The sequence below is a fragment of the Pleuronectes platessa genome, chromosome 4, assembly GCF_947347685.1.
Source record: "Pleuronectes platessa chromosome 4, fPlePla1.1, whole genome shotgun sequence".
NCBI classification, from domain to species: Eukaryota; Metazoa; Chordata; class Actinopteri; order Pleuronectiformes; family Pleuronectidae; genus Pleuronectes; species Pleuronectes platessa.
Window position 1 is genome coordinate 6,006,535 of NC_070629.1, and position 18,473 is coordinate 6,025,007.

The 18,473-nt window shown below is 43.5% G+C and overlaps 1 long non-coding RNA gene across 1 annotated transcript; it reads left to right on the plus strand.

The window, feature by feature from the left end:
* The first annotated feature begins 4,355 nt into the window (after window positions 1–4,355).
* On the plus strand, window positions 4,356–4,751 carry LOC128439066 (uncharacterized). Its single transcript, XR_008338419.1, has 3 exons — window positions 4,356–4,426; window positions 4,501–4,622; window positions 4,690–4,751. It is a non-coding gene; the product is annotated as an uncharacterized LOC128439066 (long non-coding RNA).
* Window positions 4,752–18,473: the final 13,722 nt, after the last annotated feature.

Consider the following 18,473-nt stretch of genomic DNA (forward strand, 5'->3'; position numbering starts at 1 on the left):
TGGCTAATTATGATTATACAAGCACTGGAAAAATAATTAGGAACGTAATTTCACACGCGCTCAATCAAAGTCACCTGTTGGTGGCAAAGCCTACATATATGTGTTTTCAGCTTACATGATTTGTAGCGAGTAAGGAGATCCAGAGAGAGACAGCGAGAGAAAGAAAGACAGAGAAAGACAGATAATTACAAATAGCTTTAGAGAATTGAGAAAGTGATAGAGTTTGGTAGATTGTTGAGGCAAGGTTAAAGTATTTAGTTAAAGTATTTAGAGTATTTACAGCAGGGATAGTATAGACACATATTGCAGATATAGGATAGATTATTGTAGATATTAGATATAGGTTAGATTTGAGTAGCAATAGGCATAAATTAGCACAGGGTAATATTCAGATTAGTAACAGTTTAGTCAGGGACACATAGTTAGATAGTTAGAATGGACCGTAAAATGGTCAGGGAAATTGAAGACCTCCTGAGGCATAATGCCTATCCTTTAGGTTTATCCTCCAAAGAGCGGTATACCATAAAGAGGAGATGTGAAAATTACATCTTCAAGGGTAAGTAGTGGCCTTGTCTTTCCAAACAATAAGGCACTGATGTGGAGTTACTAATATCATCATGGCCCTCAGATGGGCAGCTTTACTATGTATGCCGTAGAAGGAAGCAGGGCGAGTATCTCGCCAAAGTAGTTACGTCACCAGAGGAGGCAAACGATGTGTTTGTGGCCTTCCATGCGAGCGAGCATGGAGGCCATTGCGGGATGGAGAAAACACAGGATGCCATTTCCTTGAGGTATTACTGGCCTGGGATGGAAGAGGACATAAGGAAATGGGTGAGCTTGAATTAATTTTGTCAGTAACCTCTGTGCATGGTGTAGTAAATTACACATTCTATTTCATATTCAATTTGATTCTTTTTTCATTTAATGATTCCTCACATTTGTTTAGGTATTGGAGTGTCCTCCCTGCCAGGCCAAAAGGAATGTCCTCAAAATAAAGAAGGCTTACATTCCAATTGAGGTGACTGCCCTGAAATGACATCTTATCCCAGAAAAACAACACATTTCCATAACATGTTCTCTTTCCTCAGGTAACTGAGCCACTTGAGCTTGTTGGGATGGATCTGGTTGGAAAACTGACACCGACCAAAAATGGCCACCAGTATATTTGTGTCATGATTGACTACTTTACCAAATGGACAGAGGCCTATCCATTGAAGACCAAATGTGCTGCTGAGGTGACAGACTGCATTATGGACTTCTTCTATAAGTTTGGTGCTCCAAAAAGGCTTCTCACGGACCAAGGAAGAGAATTTGTTAATACGGTAAGAACTTCTCATGCCATCTGTATCATCAGCGCCGCCGCTCCCATAACGCACACTACGCGCTGTGCGTAGGGCCAGAGTCCTGAGGGGGCATCAAAAAATAGGCAGCTGGAAAATCATCAGTTATAATAATTATGTAGCCGCTCGTTTTGTTGTATCATAGGTCCGGCCTCAGCCGATGGGGGGCACTAGAGCAGGTCATGCGTTCGGGACAGCACACCCGTTTATTCTCCGCTCATTTTACAACTTAACTCAGGGTTTCCCCCAGAAAACTTGCTAAGCCTGGTGGTAGGGCCGCTAGAGAAGCCGACCGGCGGCCGACCGTGTTCTTGTAAGACATTTATTAACAATACTTATTAACATTACATAATACAGTTTACAAACACAACAAATTATAAATAAAATAAAAATAAATATTATCAATTCGTTTTCAAGTAAAATCTAAGTGAATCTAAAAAAACAAGCCATTTCTGGTCACATTTAAAAGTAAAATATATTAAAAAATAAAAAAGTGCAAACATGGCCAAGGGGGAACAGGGAACTCAGGGCCTGAAGAGGTATGCTGTGTGACCTCTTTTACTTCTTGCACAGGGTGCAGGTTGGATCACTGCAAGTGATCCGTCTCGGCTTCTGAAAGAACTCCTCCAGAGCCTTACTGTAGTCAAGATCAGCCACAGAGGGACCATTTATTTTTATACGGAGGCAGGCAGTTAGGCTTTCCCCTGCAGCCTGTTCCTGAGGTCTTTGGGTTAAACTTTGGGTTAAATCCGCTACTTCGATGTTTCCCATCGCGGCTCGCAGCAGGCTGCTCCGACGCGCTAACATCCGACGTGCTTATATCCGACATGCTAACATCCGACGTGCTAACATCCGAAATGCTAACATCCGACGCGCTAACATCCGCGCTAACTAGCTCTGGCTCTGCCTCATCATCCAGCCGCGGCTCGGTCGGCTCGCTGGCGATGCTCTCCGCTTGGCCTGGGGGTGAACGAGCGGCCTCATCGTCTCCTCCAGTGCTACCCCGACTCCGGAAAAAGGAAGAGTCCAAAGTTTTTTGACCCTTTCTCCGTGACATGTTGCGTGAAAGTTGTTGCGAAAGTTGTTGCGTGGTAGAGACAGGTCGTGGTTTTGATGGTTCAGGTGATGGAAAATACACCTGCCCTCTTACCTTATGGGTTCACATACTGACCATAAGATGTCGCCATTGCGGTTTCAACCGTATCACCAGATGCGGTTAAAAGCGCAATGCCGTCTTGGGTATCATGTTTCTGGTGCATTACATTTTTTTTTTTTTTTTTATAAATAAACAAGCGACGCTTAGCCTGGCAGGGGGGGGAGAAAAGCCTGGCGGCCCGCCAGGCCTATAAAGCACTGCGGGAAACCCTGTTAACTCATATCATCACAGATCGGATTTACTTTAAAAACCCCTTTCAAAATAAGAGTCACTACCAACAACCCGCTTAGAACAGGAAATACAACTCAACCCTCAACAATAACGTCATTAAATAAAATAGCTTACAATTATAATACCGATATTATTTCAGTATAGAAATATTAGGCACCTTTTAGGCATGTATATCACAAAACAGGCAGAACAAGAGATATATATATAATTGCTCAAAAAAAGTTATGATGGTGTGAATTTTCTGCTTCTAAATCGATGCTTTATTGAAGAAGATTGCTCAATTGTATACTTCTGCTTTTAAGTTTGTATTTATGGATGACTCTTTAATTTCTACGAAGATTTTGCACATCTCAATACTTGTGTGTATGTATGTTTTGGCTGTTTTGTGTACTGGGTTTACCAATTAGATTTTCCTTTATCGTTTTAATAAAATGTAAAACTGGTAGAAACAAACCTTTTTTTATTCAAGGGGAGGGGGGGGGGCATCATAAAGGAGTTATGCTTAGGGCACCAAAATAGCTAGCTGCGGCACTGTATTATAAATGTTATGGGCTCAATATCAATGTTTCCACTTTTCTTTCAGCTCAACTATAATGTCTGTGAGAAGCTTGGCATTAAGAGAAGTCTCTGCTCTCCCTACCACCCCAGGACCAACGGCTTGGTGGAAAAAATGAACGGAACTATTCAGAGGTATGGTATGTCAGTTTGTGACTTTTTTCACATTGCAATCTTAATGTCTCAATGTTGTGTGTATGACCTAACAGGACCTTGACCAAATTGGTGGGGGAAAAGCCAAACACCTGGGATGGCCACCTCCAAGCAACCCTTTTTGCTTTAAGGACGAAGAAGCAATTGACCACCAGATACTCCCCCTTTTTCCTCATGTTTGGACGTGAGGCCAGGTACCCTACGGAGGTTCCCGAGGAGTATTTGGTATGTAGGAAAGTACACATGTATTTTGGGAAAAACTGGAAATTAGGATGTTTCACTTCATGGCCGCTGTAACTCAACATTCTGATGTGTTTCTTGACACAGGTGACAAATGATGGTGTGGAGGCTCTTATTGCCCAGGAGACCCAACCTGTTTGAATGAAGAGCCTCCCTGCCCACTACAGAAGGGCTCAAGCCAACATGGGGAAAGTGAGGGAAAAGATAAAGAGAAAGAGAGAGGAGATTGGTCATGACGACCATTTTAAAGTTGGCCAAAAGGTGATGAGGGCAAACATACGCCAGGAGCAGAGAAAGGGGGGGAAAATGGAGACCTCCATGCTCGGCCCCTTCACAATTGTGAAATTGGAGGGGAAAAGCGCGGATCTAGTCACGCCGAAAAGTAAAGTCATTCATAAAGTCAACATTGACCAATTAAGCCCATATATTGAGCCTACGCCGCGCATCCCCCACAAATGGATGACCGAATCCGCAATGTCCCTCTCACCCTCATCTCAAGTCGCCTCAACCTCAGCTCCAGCACCCTCAGTTCCAGTCCCGTCCCCCTCATCTCAAGTCGCCTCAACCTCAGCTCCAGCACCCTCAGTTCCAGTCCCGTCCCCCTCATCTCCAGTGGCCTCACCCTCATCTCCACCCCCATCATCTCCAGCCCTGTCACCCTCATGTCCAGTCGCCTCTACCTCATCTCCAGCCGCCTCACCGTCACCCCCATCTGCAACAGTGTGTGTCCCTTCAGACATTTTGGAAACAGGTAATAGCTAATTATGACTTAAGTTATTTTGCTAATATTTATTGCAAGTAATATGTCAACTTTTTTCTACATAGTGGTACACAACATTTGGGCTGGGAAAAAGCCGGAGGTGTTGTGGAGCAAAGCAGGCCCTTACAAACTGTTTACACGGAACCTCCAGGAACACCTTCGTCCAGATGCACTTGTGCAAAGTGAAGTAAGCAAAGTTTTCAGCATTTGGATTTTTAAATTTAGAAGTGGGTTAAAATCTGATTCCATTACAGATCATCAATGCATACCTAACGATTGCGCTGAGTAATTTCTCAGAGGCAGGCAGAGGCAGGGGCTATCTACTAAAATAAAGGACTGAGGAAGGTAAGTGATAAATGTGACTACACTGCATATGAGGGAGGATCTTTTTTAATCATGCTCCTTCACTTGTAGGCCTTTTTTGTCTTGGTCATATGATTTATTTATTCTGCATCTTAATATTAGAGCAAATTGCTCCTGAGAAAACCTGTTTGATTTTCTGTGTTCTATATTGCATGAATGCAGATAGATCCCCTGGATTATGATGTCCTGATTGGAGCTGTCTGCGAGCACCATCACTGGACACTAACTGTAAGGGGCTTTGGCTATAATCACAATATACAGCTCCTGTTGTTAGAATAATTCCTTGTTGATTTTCGAATTTGTCAAGGTGATGTATCCTAAAAAGAGCCAGTCCGTTTATGTTGATCCATTTGGGGCTAGCGAGGAAGCATTAAAAAAATGCACTGCAGTAACCAGGTAAGGGGGGCCCTGGTGTGGAAGGTGTTCATAGAATTTTGAACTTGCTATTAATTATTCCTATGCTGCACAGGGCTTTCATGAGGCAGCGGGGCCACAACTGCTCACGCTGGTCCAGTCAAACAGTACCACACGCTCGACAAGTTGATGCAACCTCATGTGGTGTTATTGTGTGTAAAGTAAGTGAAGGTGCTTGAATCAGTAAGTTGAGAAATAAATGGTTGGACCATTTACGCATCCCTGTGTTTTCCACTTGTTTCTTGTTCCAGTTAGCAGACATGATTCTTAATGAAGAGGACATGGAGGACGTTTTTGACAAGACTTCCATTTTAAGGATGAGGTTGCAGATAGGCAAACGGCTGATCAAAGAAACAGGTTTGTCCCTTATTTGTTTTTATTAGCTATTGTAAAACGTGAGCTATTCATTAGGAAAAAAATAACATAACTATGTTTCATGAACAGATGATTTGACCAACCTATGCCGAGCGTGTGGCTCATATGACACAGATGTGCAATGGGTAAGGCAGATTTTAAGCACTTTCGGTTGATGCACGTCTTAGTTATGGTACTGCCATACAGATTCTTTTCTCTACTTCCAGATTGCTTGCACACCTTGTGATCAATGGTTCCACAGAAGCTGTGTTGGGCAACCACCTGTGGAGGCACCTTTTTATTGCCCATTGTGTATTTAAACCTGTTTACTAGTATTTATTTTTAACCGGCTCCTTGCTTTTAAGGTAGCTTGATTGATTAAAATGTCAGACATGTTTACCCTCATCAATGCTGCTGAAAACTTTAATGTTGATGATGTTCTCCTACACTTGACATCTATTGCGCTTCTGTCCGTCCTGGGAGACGGATCCTCACATGTGTCTCTGAGGTTTCTACGTATTTTTACCCTGTTAAAAGGGTTTTTAGTAGTTTTGCATTACTCTTGTTGAGGGTTAAGGACAGAGGATGTCACATGTTAAAGCCCCATGAGACAAATTGTGATTTGTGAATATGGGCTATACAAATAAAATGTTATTGATGAAAGTGAAGATGAGTGCGCAGATGTCTATGTGTTGCATTTAGACACTCAATAAAAGACCTTACCCCAAACCATGATACTAGTATTTTTTCCCGACTACAAGCTCTTACGAGCCTCTCATTACTCGTGTTTGTATACTTGCTTCATACCAACCATGATATCAACGAGCACATGAAACACAGACTTATAGTAAGCACGCAAACTCTTTTGTGGCTTCTGCTTTGTATGAATGCAGGATACAGCCATTTTTCATGATGTCGTGCGTGTGCTAAGCACACGGGCGCAGCGGTGTCCAAATGTGTGACGTGTGACCGATAACTCTGAGTTTACGGTTACATTTTGACTGTCACAAGTTAACCTGGGCGTGTTCCCTGAAACAAACTGTTAAGTTGTGCACAGGCTTCACAGTGATAAAACCATACAGGTGAATCCAATAATCATTCTGATCAGTGGTACAGTGGACAGTGCCATTGTCACTGTCACTACGTTTATTTTTATGTGGACCACAGCAGATCGATTCCCGTGGTGGGATGTTTTCACATTTATATTTAGCCTCGTCACACATGTGTCATGTTGACAACACACTCGACACACTTCGGACAGATCATCTGTTGATTTCACACAGATAAACAACACTTGACTTACAGAAGCTACGACAAACCAACACACCCGTTCTGTGATGAGCGGTTGGGTTTGTTTTCATTCTCCGATGGCAGAACCTTATCATCGACAACAACGAGAACATCTTTTAAAATCCCGTCCGCTGACTTTAACCAGCAGCCACAGGAGAACACGTGAAGCTCCACACGTCCATTAGAAGCACGTTCACCAACTTAACTCATGAAAACACCGCTCGAGCTTCCGCCTTGTTGATGTGAGGGATGTTTACATGTACCTGTGGTTTGGTGTGTGCGCGTTGTAATGATCACCAGCGACAAACAAAAGCACTTCGAGTGGAGCTGGTGACGCGTGTGTGTTCTTCAATGCTCCCTGTGTCTCCTATGAAGAGGAGCGTCAGATTTGTAAAGCCTGGTATTACGTTTATAGCGTTTATTCTGTGTTCGGACTATCACCAGATGACATGGGCGTTACCTTAAAGCACATCTGGTGATATACATCTGACAAAGCAAAGAACGAGACATTTATCTAACGCGCGATGTACATTTCAGCGACTCGGTGGCGTAGTGAGATCGTCATCAGGCTAGAAGCTTATAGTGTTTCAGCTTGTTGTTTCGAATCCCGATCAAGGATTTCTTACTATTTTTTTTTTTTACCATTTAAATGTATATTGCGGTCTCAACGTGATGCTGACACGGACACATGAACTCGTGAAGGGTTTTTGTAGGATTTTTATTTCAGCAAGACCTTCAGTAGATCACCGCACTTCACACACAGGCGCTTTGTGAAAATGACGAATCTGCCACCGGCTCTTAAAAAACAGCCTCAACGTCTGGAATGTCGCCAGAAGCCATGCCCGCCAGTTAAACTGGAACACCGGAGCTCGTAGCAGCTACTACAAGCATCCGTAGCTAACATCAAGCTCCAGCAGCTACAACCGGAGCTCGTAGCAGCTACTACAAACTTCCGTAGCTAACTTCAAGCTCCAGCAGCTACAACCGGAGCTCGTAGCAGCTGCTACAAGCATCCGTAGCTAACATCAAGCTCCAGCAGCTACAACCGGAGCTCGTAGCAGCTACTACAAACATCCGTAGCTAACTTCAAGCTCCAGCAGCTACAACCGGAGCTCGTAGCAGCTACTACAAGCATCCGTAGCTAACTTCAAGCTCCAGCAGCTACAACCGGAGCTCATAGCAGCTGCTACAAGCATCCGTAGCTAACTTCAAGCTCCAGCAGCTACAACCGGAGCTCGTAGCAGCTACTACAAACATCCGTAGCTAACTTCAAGCTCCAGCAGCTACAACCGGAGCTCTTAGCAGCTGCTACAAGCATCCGTAGCTAACTTCAAGCTCCAGCAGCTACAACCGGAGCTCGTAGCAGCTACTACAAGCATCCGTAGCTAACTTCAAGCTCCAGCAGCTACAACCGGAGCTCGTAGCAGCTACTACAAACATCCGTAGCTAACTTCAAGCTCCAGCAGCTACAACCGGAGCTCTTAGCAGCTGCTACAAGCATCCGTAGCTAACTTCAAGCTCCAGCAGCTACAACCGGAGCTCTTAGCAGCTGCTACAAACATCCGTAGCTAACTTCAAGCTCCAGCAGCTACAACCGGAGCTCTTAGCAGCTGCTACAAGCATCCGTAGCTAACTTCAAGCTCCAGCAGCTACAACCGGAGCTCATAGCAGCTGCTACAAGCATCCGTAGCTAACTTCAAGCTCCAGCAGCTACAACCGGAGCTCGTAGCAGCTACTACAAACATCCGTAGCTAACTTCAAGCTCCAGCAGCTACAACCGGAGCTCTTAGCAGCTGCTACAAGCATCCGTAGCTAACTTCAAGCTCCAGCAGCTACAACCGGAGCTCGTAGCAGCTACTACAAGCATCCGTAGCTAACTTCAAGCTCCAGCAGCTACAACCGGAGCTCGTAGCAGCTACTACAAACATCCGTAGCTAACTTCAAGCTCCAGCAGCTACAACCGGAGCTCTTAGCAGCTGCTACAAGCATCCGTAGCTAACTTCAAGCTCCAGCAGCTACAACCGGAGCTCGTAGCAGCTACTACAAACATCCGTAGCTAACTTCAAGCTACAGCAGCTACTACCGACGCTCATAGCAGCTACTACCGGGGTTCGTAGTAGCTGCTACGGCCCCTCAAGCGGAGGGGGGGAAGAGCGTGGAGAGCGCAACACTCACAAACCTGTCATGTGATCACCGTTCAGTGGACTCTCGCCAGCCGTCCTCGATTAATGAAAACTCCTGTAAAGTCTCTCCCTATCCCCCACCACTACATACTAGCCCCCCACCCCCTCACACACGGCACAACATGCTGACGGCACTAGCCTCCACACAAAATGTCTAAAAGAAGCAAATACCAGAATTATAAAAAAAAAATACTTACATTTCCCTCGTCTTCAGTATTGCGATGGAAAGATGGCACCGACCCCTCTTTCAATAACAACCTTTTAGAGAATCCAGCGTTATATTGGCCCAGGTTGATAAAACAGTCCGATTCAAAGTGGTGGCAGGAACGTTGCCATCATATATGAACTCAATCCATCTCAATCTTGTGTCTTCTGAAGCTGGAGTCACATGAAGACATGTGCTGATTTGTGCAGCCGACCACTGAGCATCTCGGTTGTCGTAATTGAGTCCTGCTGCTGTTAGCTTATCCAAGTGTTTCCAAGGCTTGCAAGAATGAAATGGCGGACACCGGTGGACCGAAATTCTATAAAGTGGGAGGGTCCATCTAGGGGTGGGTCGAGTTTTTGGGACGGTAAACATGCCAGATACCCAAACTAATGTGTAGAAGCACTACAAAAGTGGAATTTTCATAATATGTCCCCTTTAATCAATTATTTTATTGGGGTAATGATCGTGAAAACTAACCCCCCTACAGAGTGAGTGTGTGTGTGTGTGTGTGTGTGTGTGTGTGTGTGTGTGTGTGTGTGTGTCTGTTTGTGTGTGTGTGGGGGGGGGGGGGGGGGGCATCAACCCTATTCTGTACTTTATCAAAGTTGTGAGCAGCTCCATGGGCACAAATCAAAATAAACTAGCTCTGGGAACGCAATTGATTTACTACACTTTAATTGGGTTATTTCTAACTAAGAAATATTTTCAAATGAATAATGTTCATGTGGTTTTATGCTGTTGAAAGAACATATTTGTGTGTTTCAGTCAGTGTTGGCAACAGGTCTTACACCTTTGATTTGTGTTCATCTGGGCACCTCGTTGACTCGCCCCATCTGTTCCAGAGACCTGCAGCACATGTTCTCCCTGACTCTGTCTGTGATGCTTGTAAACAGCACATCTCAGACTATTATTCTGTTTGTCCATTACATGAATTATTCTTAAGAAGGATTGATGACATTTTCCAAGAACAAAACTTGATCGACCTAATCCACCGCCATCTTATAAAGCCATCTAACTGCCAAGATAAAGATGAGCCGCTATCATTAAGCCAACCATAACTAATTAATTTGGATTTCTCTGCATATTAACTAAATGTTGATGCCGCCATATGGGTTTTAAGACTGCATTTTTCACACGATGCAGCTGGGACAGATTTGCAGTTGGAGCCTGCCTCTGTGGCATCAAAAGGTCAGCTACATTTCATAAGTCTCATTTAAAAATTGGATAGGCCTAATGAAATTGGTGAAATTAAAATGTGTCATCGGTGCAAGCTGTAGCTCTCTTCTGTGTTCCACTGAAGAGTTGCTCCATTAATTGCAGTGGGCTGTGATTATTCACAAGGGTTTATAATTAGGAGGGAGTCAGGAATGTTTTATGCCAGATAATTGCATGCATCCGCCCGCCACCATTTAGCTGGGGAGCAGTAAGCTACAGTCCCATTGTCAAATCTTAGGGGGGCTGCTTTGACCCTTGTAGCCCGAAATTGATTTTGAAGCGCTCATCAAACAGATTGCTCTTTGTAAACATCGCTCTGCCTTAATTTGACAGATTCTGATGACACACCGCAGAACCATTATCAATTTCCAGTTGATCTCGGGCACATCAGTAAGCTCCCCCATCAAAGTGTATTTGGGGTGAAGATAAAAAAAAGAAGAAAATATGTAAATTGTTCAATATTTTCCTCAATTTTAAAGCGCAGACAGAAATGTACAATCAGTTTTGAAAGGCCAGGCAATTGGAAAAGCTTGTCACCTTCTACTTTATTGTAATATGAAATGAATAGAACTAAAAGGCCACATGCTCTTTCTTCTACAAATGTGTCCTTGCTCGATATGTCGGACAAAGATACAGTAAATCTCTATATTTGGGAGCAGGCTTTGAATTATATTTTGCCCCTGAAAGAGACTTCTTTGAGCACTTTAATTGTAATAAATGGTCCCCTGTTTCGCTGCACCTAAGAACCTGCTTCCTCTAAATGATTTCACTCTCATAGCACTTTGCATGCTTTAATAAAACTTGTCCACACAAATATGGCTGTGTTAACATTTCCCCATCGCTTTTTTTTTTTTGGCTCCGTGTTTCAACCATATGGTGCCATGTGGTGTTGTTGAACAGGGTGCTCAAAATGCAGAAAATTCACATAAATTTGCGCCTCTAAAGTCGGGGGCGTCCATTTGGATTTGCATGACGTGTCACAGGGGCCACATGGGGACTGGGTGAAGGAGTGTGGGACCAGTAGGCAGCTCCACCAAGGAGTCTGGCAGCAGCTGTTTTTCTGGATATCTTTTCCTAGGTAATGTGCTGTAAAGCTGATGGGCTAGAACGGCTTGCTCGTGCTCCTTTCTGTTCAGTGGGGCTGACTAGTGCCGAAGTAAACTTGTCACAAACTCAACATCTACTGCAGGTAGCCAAGGGCTGCCTGCCTCCTTTAGTACCCTCTCAAGCAAAATGGATGGAATGCCTCCATTAGATAAGATGTCAGGAGACACAAAGAGGATGACTGGTTGCTGTGTTATTCATTATTCAGCTGCAGTGGTCACACAGTACACAGCTGCACTCATGTTTTATTTGAAATGGCATGTTATTGCGGGGTTGAACCCTTCAGAAAATATGCTGCTCGAGACCTTCTAGGACTCAAAGAGGAGCAACTTAACTATCAAACTCAGTAATTGTGTGGAAAAGCAATTTTACAAGGCTTGCACAGCCTATTAAATATAGAGTATTTTATGCCTCCATCAATGGGAATAATTCTAAAATGGCTTTTTACTATATTCTGATGAGCTTCATCAAACCCAGCAGGAGATGAGGCGGTCCTGTCATTGCAGCTGGAGAAATGACTTCAAAGCCTCGGCGCAGGTCAAGGACGGCAGTGAAAGGACTGTGAATTTAATGTTGCACGTCATAAATATTCACTACTGACAAGAAAAAGACAGTAGTGCCGGTGTCAGCATCTATCATTGTGCAGCAGGAGGAGAGATTTAGTATGATCTGTTCAGCCAACTCTTGATCACTGAAATCAAAATAGAGTCTCTAACCTATCAAATCTAAAGTAAAAAGCTTGACCTGGAGCATTATGCTTGCCACTGTTATAGTGCAATTAATGGTCTGATTATCAGTTATGATTATGTAAAAAGAATAACTAGAACAACTCCCCTGCCCTTGTGTGGTGACTAGGCAAAGCACGTAATACTGGTAGCCACTACAGCCACACTTATAACAGATGTAGTTATTTAACATCCATGTGTTGTCTTGCAGCTCTAGTTAGGGTCACAGAGTGAAAACAAAGCCAACAACGACAATGAGTTTTTAGGAGATTGAATGAGGCAGCGTAAAAAAATCAATAAGGATGGGTTCAGATGGTGAAATTCTGTTCTTTTAATTTACCTGCTCAGTGCCACAATCTTCTTTGACTGCAATTTTGCTTGCTAAGCTTGTACAGTTTGATTATGATTCAGATTTGTGGCAGTGAGTTTACTGGGCTGAGCACATGGATTGTAAGTGGCTGTACCCAGCTCCCTGTTCAAAATTGTCTTAGTAGTACTTTGCAGAGCAGTTGCATCCATAGGTTCATTTCTGTCTCCCAGGAATGTGGCTTAAACAGTATGCTACTTAGGAAGAGCAGAACATTTGTTTTGATCGCGTGCAAACCCTGGTATTTATCAGGAATTTGTTTAATCAACCTGCAGAGTTGCAAAATGTTCGTTCCGAATACAGATAGTTCACGGATGTTTTTCATCCATTATATGTCCGTGATGATTTACCTTTGTCTGTGTTGGAGTTGGGGCACCCGCAGCCCTCGGTTAAGGTCAGGGAAAGACCAGGGTCCTGATATGGATTTAGTGTAACAGCAGTTGGAGCTTATTTGTCTTCAGTAACCTTTATATACAGTCACCGGAAGACATGAACAATCTCCTAGGGGCCATCTTGTGTAAATAGAAAGGGGGCTGCCCATGTACAACCTTGTGAATTGAGAGAACATTTAAAAATCAATGCTTACAAGTATCAGGGAGCCAATGGAGTGAGTTGTGTGAGGGGGGGTTTACCCTCTGCTGGACATTGAAATATATTGAACTAATATCTCCAGGCTAACAAGCACTGAGTCTTTGTGACATGGGAACTCTGGTGAGGCTCGAAGCCCCAGGTGGTGTTGTGGGTGTTCTTCAGCATACAGGCTGCAGTTTGGTTCATGTTCAAAGTGTTGAGTCCGTTTAACACACTGACGAGGTTGTAAGATATCTAACATTGATTATGTCATGACAATGTCTTATATGGTGTAGAATACCTAGAGGGACATTGGTTCAAGAATGGACAAACCACATCCTTTTGCTTTGTGAGTGACAGGAGACATGTGGATTGCAACTCACAGGAGTAGAGGTATTTACATGTCCACCTGAACCACAGGACCCGAGAGTCGAGACCCATGCAATATGCAGACGAGTTCAGATCCACATTTTGTGTCCGGGTCTGGTTCCATTGCAATGCTGCAGGTCTATTTAATATAATGTGTATTAACCAAGTGGACCCGAGACGACCCGGCTAGGCAAAGCTGCTGTTATTATACTTCAGTTCTTTTGAAAAGCTGATTATAAATGAGTGGTTTAAATTAGCCAATGCTGCTATTTAAATCAGCAAGTGAGAAATAATAGAAAACGTGGATATTGTTTAAGAATAGATTATAGGAATCACAGCCAGGCACATGGGAGAAGGCTGCCAACTTGATATGTGGTAAGAAACTAATTTTGGTTTTTACACCTTGTGAATTTACTTTAACTTGTTAAAGCAAGTAGATGTGAAATCGGTGCCGATCGGGCTGATGCATGGGTTTGTTTCCCAACTTCAAATGATAATATTGGTCATGTTTGGGGAGAGATTTCCAGATCTTTTCGGTTTTGTGCACAATCTTTTGCACAGTTTACAACACACATCAGCTTTTACAGAGTTTATCATAGCTGTTTCCACTCTGTACTAGATGCTATACTCTTCTGCTATACTATCTTTTATACTGTAAAAGATAGCCTTCAACTTCGGCTCGAATAACTGCATACACCTCAGCAGACGTGTTTATAATGCTGCCCTACCTGATATTTTCCTCTTTCTGCTGACCCTTAATGTAACTTCTTTTCAACAAGACCACTTAGCACTGCTTCATCTTAAGAGCACACTCCATTAAGTAGATCTCCCCGCTCTTTCTATTACAGAACGTAGAGCACCGCGGTTTGGCCAAATGGAGGGCAGATGTTCCGGTTCACACAGCATGAGCACAATCTGCTGCATCTCCTCTTCAGTACCGACTGTATGTGAGTCCTCCTTCATGCACAACATGTTATTAATGCTCTGAGGTGGATGGATTCATATTTTCCTCTTAAATCTTTAGTGCACAGGGTTGTGCCAGATATTATCTTTGTTTGTTTCCACATTGTATATGGACATCAGATGAATCCTCTCTTGGTAACACCCAGGACAGCTTACTTTAGAGACAACAAGAACAGCGCAGTATTGTTGGTGTAACAGTGGCAGGCGCGGCGCGTCCCATTGGGCAAGTCGGGCAGTTGCCCAGGGCCTCGGCCACCAGGGGGCCTCGTCTTATTTATGATTTTTTTCTTTATTTTTCAAATAAATCACTCCTCATGTCCTCCTTCATTCAATATGAACCCAATAGCAAGACAGGCTTCATCGTACTTTCTTTTCAACTTGGTTTTTGAACACTGTGTCTTGTTTGTCACTGACCGGCTGCTTAACAGGAACGAGCTCTGATCTCACTCTGTGTCTCTGAGCGAATGTGAGAGGGCGGAGCCCCGGGGCCTGTGTGTGTGTGTGTGATGTCTGGGGACACACACGCACACACTCGCCCGCACAACACTGTACAGCAGACCTGGGCATTGTACGGCCCCCGGGCCGCATCTGGCCCTTTGGCTGTCTGTGACCGGCCCGCGTGAGGTCAACGGAATATTAGGAATCACATGTAAATAAGTGAACATCATGCAGAGAATACAACAACATTTCTTTTATTTTGAAGGTGCCTTTTTTTAACATTTACCTGACGTACATCCTGAATGCCGCGAGTGGATGATGTGTTGGCGAACAGAGTTAAGAAGAGATGTGAGTTAGCTGTTAAAGTCCGCAAAAGTGTCAGCCCACGTTAAGAGAAGAAAGATAGAGTTTTTAACGAGACATGGAGTGCTAAGTATTTATTTACTGAAGTCAATGGGAAAGCCGTGTGCTTAGTTTGTGGAGAAAAGATCGCTGTTTTTAAGGATTGCAATTTGAACCGCCACTACGAGACAAAGCACGGAGAGACAATTACGGACGAACCGTAACGAGAAGGATCGAGGACATCGGTCATGAAAAACCTGGAAAAGTCATGGAATTGTTAAATGTTTATTTTCCAGTCCTGGAAAAGTGCTTGAAAAAAATCCCAAAAGTTTTGGAGAAGTCATGGAGATTTGTTATATTCATATTTTCATGTCGTTCATTTACGCTGAGTTTTTAATTAATTCAAATGCTTTTAAAAGAAATACGCTCAAAATATAAGTAGGCATACTATCTCATACTAATTGCAATGTTCGGTGGGGAAGCAGGTGAGATAATGCACTACGCCAGGGAAGTGTAGATTTAACCATGCTTGGCTACAAATGGAAAAGTACATGCCATATGTTACAACAGACGTCAATCAAACTATTGTCTAACTCATTTGTGTAATTCAAGGTTTACTGTATGCTTTGAAATTCTCATTGTTATCTTAAATACTAAATTTAGTCTCTTTTGCATGTATACACTGAGATCTCACAAAATGTTTGGTCATGGAAAGTTGGTTTAAAGATATGGAAAGTCATGGAAAAGTCATGGAAATCCATGGGTTAAAAATGTGTATGAACCCTGTGTATTATACATCAGGAGGTGTTGTGTAAGTCAGTGATCAAAATGAATCATGTTACTGATGTTGTAACTAAATTAGTTAACTTTATCAGGGCAGGAGCTGAATCACAGACAGTTTGTTGCACTTTTGGAGGAGCATGAGACTGAACATGGGGACATAGGCTCCCACACAGCTGTCAGATGGCTCAGTCTGGACAAAGTGCTTAAAACAGTATGGGACCTGAGAGCAGAGATTCAAGAGTTTTGTGAAAAGAAAGTCAAGGACAGCCCAGAGCTCTCAGATGCAGACTGGATGGAAGATGAGGTAAATAGAGAGTTTAATTCTGCGTGGACTGATTAATTTGCTTTCACTGCCAACGATGCAGGTGTATGACAATTCACCATACATTGTCATACACCTGTATGCTTGATATGTGGTGAGGAATTAGCAAGCAATAAGAAATGTCATGTTGAAAGACATTTCCAGAGCGAGCACACAGCATCTGCTGAAAAGTACCAAGCTGGAGATGAGCAAAAAAAGCAGAGTTCTGTGTTTCATTTAATTCAAAGTAGGCCTACACATGTATTATGTTCTCCTCTTCATAAGAGTTTGGTGTTTTCCTTTTTTGTAACAGGTTAAAATAGCAGTTAAACAGTTTTTTTATTGTCGTTCTATAATTTAATAAATGCAACAAACTATAGTTTTTATATATATTGTATAACTATATATATATCTTTATAACCTGTGTTATCAAATATTTGTTTGGCTCCAGGCAGATTTAATTTGGGGGAAGAGAGGGCAAAATTGCTCTTTCGATACTAAAGGTTGACTACCCCTGGGTTAGTATGACACAAACACTAAAGGCCAATGTATGCTTCTCCGTTTTGACGGACACGGACAGATAGGACCGCCCTCTCCAACGTGGAACGCCCTCTCCGTGCCTCTCCGAGGCTCCTCGGAGAGCTTTTCGTGCAGATCTCATTTTTCTAACTACACCTCGAAATGACGGACAGCCCACGGATAGCACTTGGCTGTGATTGGTCCGCTAACGCCAGCATTTCGGAATGGAAACTTCCTGTTCCATTCCCTACATCACAATAAACCAAAATCACAACTACGACTCTATGATTAATGTGACAAGTGTGTTAAGCCAGCGGCGTTGTCCGGCTGACAGTGGCTGGTTAGAGCACTTACAGCATGTGTGTACGGTCACATACGGTTATAACGAACTTTGATAACGGGGGTAGCGGGCTAGCCACCATGCTAACTGCGGTGGGAACAGCGCAAAAACCCGCTGACTTTAATCCCACGGCTCTCATGACACTGTTTCTCAAACACCGTCAGGTTAGAAGCAAACACTTGGTAGTAGCTACTATCGGGTGTCCGTGCTGACTGTGTGTGGAAGCTGGGGGGAGCTAGCTGCCTCCGTGTAGCTTCAAGCTGTTGCAGCTGTTGGATTAGCAACGCAGTTTGGAAACAAGACCGGGGAACCGCTGCGTTAAGACACGATAACAAAAGCATTTTGACCCGCTGGGTGTCACTTTATTCAGCAAAAACTGTCGCGTCATCAACATCCTTTTTCTGTTAGTTGCCATCGTTCACTGTGTGTGAGGAGCCGGGAGGACGTAAATAAACCAGCGTGGACTTCTTCTATATACCTCATGAGGGAGGCTTCTCTATGCTCGACTTCCGTTTCGCCATCTACTGTTCTGGCGGTGAATTGTTTTCACAACAAAAAGGCTCGTAGAACTATAAATCAAAAAGGGTCCGTCCGATCCGTCCGTCCGTCATTCCGAAACGGACTCGGAGAAGCATACTGAGGCCTTTACTCACTCACTCACATGTCTCCCTTTCTCACACACACTCACACACACAAGTCTCCATTTCACACACACTTATTTAATCACTTTCTCTCTCTTTCTCTTTGTCTCTCTCTCTCACACACACACACATAGTCAAAATAGATTATTTTTTTTTTGGGGGGGGGGGGCCTCAAAATTGTTCTTTGCCCAGGGCCTCCAATTAGCCAGAACCGCCCCTGAACAGTGGTTACTAATGCATGGTGACTGTCAGACAAGGTTATCATCAAAGGGCTCCATAGAAGGTAAAACAAGGTGAAATTGCCAGTTAAATTTGGTTGTACAGTGATATGATGGTATATGTTTCCATTTTTCATGATGCACTGCTTATCAACACATTTAAAATCAATACATGATAAAGCAATCTTCTGGTTCGCCTGAAATGGCTTCTTGTACACGAGGTCATGCCCTTCCTGTCACATCAGCATCCATCAGCTGCACAAAAACATAGCAATCAAAGGGATGCTATCTTTAATCCTATCTGACATGGCAATCTGTGCTGGATGGCCTG